Below are 6,000 nucleotides of genomic sequence, written 5' to 3' on the forward strand. Positions count from 1 at the left end.
AGCAAAGGAGTGAAAGGTCATTCAACACAGGTGGTCAACCTGAGCTGAGCAAAGGCCTGGAGGTGGGAAGCAGCACAAGGGGAAGATTCATGGTAGGGAAGACTAGGACATAAAATTAGATGGAGGTGGGAGTGGAGAATCTTTATTGATCATTTTTTAAAAACTATAATAAATGGTATGTACCACACATTTATTCTTATTTTAAATAATCTGTTAGTGTTCTTTCACAAACCCCACACCCCCACCAGAGTGTGAGCACCCTGAATGAAGCAGGGATTGTTAAACACCTCTTAGGGCCAGGCAGCTTGCTAGGAACCAAGGATACAGAGTTGAGCCCACCTTAGCTAGGCTCCTCTGAGATGGGATGGAGTTTGCCAGATCCAAAACCTTGCATGTTAAGCAAATTAAGCGATATACCGTCAAATCAGGATTCCGTTGGAAAGCAGGGATGTTCCCATCACCTAGAGCAGAACCTGTCTCGTGGTAGAGACTTAACAAATGTTGAAATGAACAAAGATCAATTATCTTGTTCTTATTTTTATATAGCTATAATCATGGTATATGCACAATTTTATGTCCTGATCTTTTTTCACTTAACACTATATAATAATTTTCCCATTTCTTGTTATGTTGGCTTTATTTCGTTACCAAATTATTTTGAAATAGTTTCAAACCTACTGAAAAGTTGAAAGAAAGTACAGTTGAAAATCTACAGGGCCACAAGACCATTAGTACAATTAGGAAATTTAACATTAATCCAACCATATAATTTATTTTACAGTCTATATTTAAATTTTTCCATTTTCCCCAAAAATGTCTATTACAGCATGTGCTGGTTTGAAATGATGTATGTACCCTGGAAAAGTCATGTTTTAATCCTAATCCCGTTTCGTAAAGGCAGCGGTTTCTTCTAATCCCTATTCAATACTGTATGTTTGAAACTGAAATCAGATCATCTCCCTGGAGATGTGATTTAATCAAGAGTGGTTGTTAAACTGGATTAGGTGATGACATGTCTCCACCCATTTGGGTGGGTCTTGGTTAGTTTCTGAAGTCCTATAAAACAGGAAACATTTTGGAGAATGAGCTATTCAGAGACAGCAGAGCAGAACGACATAGCCACGAGAAGCAGAGTCCACCAGCCAGCGACCTTTGGAGATGAAGAAAGAAAATGCCTCGTGGGGAGCTTCATGAAACAGGAAGCCAGGAGAAGAAGCTAGCAGATGACGCCGTGTTCCCATGTGCCCTTCCAGATGAGAGAGGAACCCTGACGGTGTTCACCATGTGCCTTTCCAGATGAGAGAAACTCTGACTGTGTTCGCCATATGCCCTTCCACTTGAGAGAGAAACCCTGAACTTCATCGGCCTTCTTAAATCAAGGTATCTTTCCCTGGATGCCTTAGATTGGACATTTCTATAGACTTGCTTTACTTGGGACATTTTCTCAGCCTTAGAATTGTAAACTAGCAACCTATTAAATCCCCCTTTTTAAAAGCCATTCCATTTCTGGTATATTGCATTCCAGCAGCTAGCAAACTAGAACAGAGGACTTTTCTTCTGATTCGGAATTCAATCAAGGTTCACCCATTGTATTTGGTTGTTAAGTTTCTTTAATTTCTCTTAGTCTTGAACAATCTTCCATTTTTTTGTTGCTAGTTTGTTTTCGATGACATTTTTTTTTTGAAGTATCCAGGACAATTTTCATGTAGAATGGCCCACAATCCATATTTTTCCATAGTTCCCTATGTTAGATATTGACTATTAATTCCCAACAAATTTTTATCCATTGGTTTAAGCCTCCATTGATGATCTATGCTTGCATTTATTTTTATGCTGGGGACTGCAAAGTGGCAACTTTCTCATTCTATCATTCCTTCTATATTTAGTAGCTGACAGTCTTCTATCAGAAAGATCTTTCTCCTTTCCTTCCTTCTTGGTGTCTCTCTCTTATCACTGTGGAATCAATAATTTTTTTTTATTCAGTATTTTAGAATCCATTGCCATCACTATTCTTTTTCTAATTGTGGTTTTATATCTATCATATAATTTGCCATTTTAATCATTTTTAAATGTATACTTCAGTGACATTAATTACTTTATCAGTGTTGTGCTATCATCACCACCTTTCATTTCTAAAACCATTTATTCACTGAAAACAAACTCTTTACCCATGACACTGTAGTTCCCAATTCAATACCTCAACCCCAGCCCCTGGTAACTTCTAATCTACTTTCCGTCTCTTATTTTTCTTTGTCTAGATATTTCATATAAGTGGAATCATACAAAATTTGTCTTTTTTCATTTGGCCTATTTCACTCAGCATAAACTTTTCAGGGTTCATCCATGTTGTAATATGGATGAGAACTTCATTCCTTTTTTGGTTTCATAGTATTTCATTGTATGTATATACCACATTTTGTTTAACCCTTCATCTGCTGATGGACACATGGGTGCTTCCCACCTTTTGGCTATTGTAAATAATGCTGCTGTGAACATTAGTGTACAAGTATCTGTGTGAGTCCCTGCTTTCAAAGTTTTAGGGGTATATCTCTAATTGTGGAATTGCCAGGTTATATGGTAATTGTATGTTTAACTTTTTGAGGAACTGCAAAATTATTTACCACAGAGGCTGTGCCATTTTGCGCTCCCACCAGCAATGCACAATGGTTCCAATTTCTCTATTTCCTTCTCAACACATGTTATTTTCCATTGTTAAAATAATAACCATCCTAATAAATGTGAAGTAGTACCTCATTGTTGTTATTATTTTCATTTACCTAATGGCTAATGGTATTGAGCATCTTTTCATGTGCTTATCGGTCATTTGCATATCTTTGAAGACATGTTTATGCAAGTCCTTTGGCCATTTTTTCATTGGTCTGTTAGTCTTTTTGTTTTTGAGTTGTAGTTAAATCTTATCAAATATATGATTTACGACTATTTTCTCACATTCTGAAAGTTGTCTTGATAATGTCCTTTGATGTACAAAAGTTTTAAGTTTTGATGAAGTCCATTTTATCTATTTTTTCTTTTGTTGACATATCGAAGAAATTACTGCCAAATCTAAGGTCATGAAGTTTTCTTCTATGTTTTATGTTTGCTTCTAAGTTTTATAGTTTTAGTTCTTGTGTTTAGATCCTTGATCCATTTTGAGTTCAAATTTGTGTATAGTGTGAGGTAGCGGTCCAACTTTGTTCTTTTGCATGTGGACATTCATTTTTCCCAGCAGAGATTGTTGAAGAGATCATTCTTTCCCCACTAATGTATTTGGAACCCTTGTCAAAAAATCAGCTGGCCACAGATGTGTGGGTTCATTTCTAGACTCTCAATTCTATTCTACTGGTCTATATATCAATCTTTATGCTACTACTACAGTTTTGCTTGCCATGGCGTTGTAGTAAATTTTAAAATTGGGAAATGTGAGACCTCCGGCTTTGCTCTTTTTAGTTCAGGCTGTTCAGAGTCCCTTGTGATTCTCTGTGAATTTGAAGGTCACATTTTCTATCTCTGAAAAAAGACTGCTGGTAAACTTATTCCTGCAAAGGAGAAGTTAAGCCTATTTATAATTATGCCTAAGAGGAACCCACAGAGAACCTCTGTCTTTTGTTGCTCAGAGGTGGCCTCTCTCTCTAAACCAACTGGGCAGGTGAACTCACTGCCCTCCCCACTATGTGAGACATGACTCCCAGGGGTGTAAACCTCCCTGGCAACGTGGGACAGAATTCCTGGGGTTAGCTGGGACTGGCACGATGGGATTGAGAAAGACTTCTTGACCAAAAGGGGGAAGAGAGAAATGAGACAAAATGGAGTTCCAGTAGCTGAGAGACTTCAAACAGAGTTGAGAGGATATTGTAGAGATTATTCTTATGCATTGTATAGATATCCCTTTTTAGTTTATGGTGCATTGGAGTGGCTGGAGAGAGGTACCTGAAGCTGTTGAACTATGTACCAGTAGCCTTGATTATTGAAGAAGATTGTATGTCTATATAGCTTTTACAATGTGATCAGTAAAAATATAAGGAAAAATAAATAGATAAATAATAGGGGGGAGATAAAGGGGAAAAAAACAGGGTAGATTGAAATACTAGTAGTCGATGAGAAGGAGGGGTAAGGGGTATGAGATATGAATTTTTTCTTTTTTCTTTTTACTTCTTTTTCTGGAATGATGCGTATGTTCTAAAAATGATCATGGTGATGAATACACAACTATGTGATGATACTGTGACCCATTGATTGTATACAGTGGATGGCCTGTATATGCATGAAGATTTCTCAATAAAAATATATTTTTTTAAAAAGACTGCTGGTACTTGGATAGGAATTATACTAGGAATTACAGAGAATCTGTAGCTCACTCAGAGCGGTAGTGCTATCTTAATAATACTAAGTCTTCCACGAACATGGGATGTCTAGCTATTTCTTTGGGTATTCTTTAAATTTTTTCAGAAGTTTTATATTTTTCAGTTAAAAGTGTTTTTCATTTTAACATTCTTGGTTAAATTTATTTCTAAGTATTTCATTCCTTAGGATGTTTTTATAAATGAAGTTTTTAAATTTGATTTCCTTTTCAAATTGTTCATTGCTGGTGTATAGGAACACAACTGATTTTTGCACATTGATCCTGTACCCTGAAACTTTACTGAATTTTTTAATTAGCTCTAGTAGCTTTTGGTGGTTCCTTTGGGATTTTCTATACATAGGGTCATGTCATCTGCAAATAGAGATAGCTTTACTTCTTCTGTAAAAATTTGGATGCTTTTTCTTGCCTCATTGCTCTGGCTACAATGATTAAAACAACATTGAATAGAGGTGCTAGTGGGCATCCTTGTGTTGTTCTTGATCTCCGGAAGGAAGATTTCAGTCTTTCACATTAGAAATATGTTAGCTGTGGGTTTTTCACATGTGCTCTGTTTTAGTTTCCTAGGTTGCTTAAGCTAATACGATAAAATGATTCAGCTTAAACAATGAGTATTTATTCACTCACATTTTAAGGCTGGGAAAAAGTCCAAATCAAGGCATCATCAAAGCAATGTCTTCTCCCCTGAGACTGGCTGCTGGGAATTGTGGGTTCCTCTGTCACATGGCAAGGCACAGAGAAGTGTTTTCTGGTCAGTCCCTTCTCTTCCAGGTTTCATTGTTTTTAGCTTCTTGCTTCTATGGCTTTCTCTCTCTCTCTTTCTGTATACATTCACTTATAAAGAATTTCAGTAATAGGATTAAGTCCCATCCTGAATAGGGTGAGTTATACCTGAACTGAAGTAGCCTTATATTCACAGGAATGGGTTAAATTTAAGAACATTTTTTTGGGGATGGGGTACATACAGTTTCAAACTACCATACTTTCTATTCCTAGTTTCTGAATGTTTTCATCAAGAAAGGGTGCTGGGTTTTGTCAAATGCCTTTTCTGTGTCAACTGAGATGATCATGCGGGATTATCTCAGGGGATAATAGAATGATCCCCTTCATTCTATTAATATGGTGTATTTTATTGATTTTCCTTTGTTGAACCACTCTTGCTTTTCTGGGATAAATCCCACATGATCATGGTGTGTGTATTTTTAAATATTGGATTGATTTGCTAGTATTTTTCTGAGGATTTCTGTTTTATATTCATAAAGAATATTGGTCTATAATTTTCTAGTGATATCTTTATCTGGTTTTGATATCAGGGTGATTGTGTTAGTCAGGGTTCAGAGAAACAGAACCAACAGGAGAGGTCTGTAAATAGGAGATTTATAAAGGTGTCTCATGCAACCATGGGAATGGAAGAGCCCAAAATCCATAGGGCAGGCTGTGAAGCTGGTGGCTCAAATGAAGGGTCTGGACGTACTTACTCCATAGGAGAGATTGTTGATTGAAGAGGCAGTGAAAGGTTCCGGGAAGATGGCAGAATAGGGTAGGTTGAGTTCACCCCTGCTCCAAGGAACAGTTAGTGAAGTAACAGAAAAACAACTGGGACAGTGACTCCAGGGTATAAAGGAGGCCCTAGTTGCAAAAGC

Source organism: Tamandua tetradactyla, chromosome 14 (genome assembly GCF_023851605.1).
Source record: "Tamandua tetradactyla isolate mTamTet1 chromosome 14, mTamTet1.pri, whole genome shotgun sequence".
Lineage (NCBI taxonomy): Eukaryota > Metazoa > Chordata > Mammalia > Pilosa > Myrmecophagidae > Tamandua > Tamandua tetradactyla.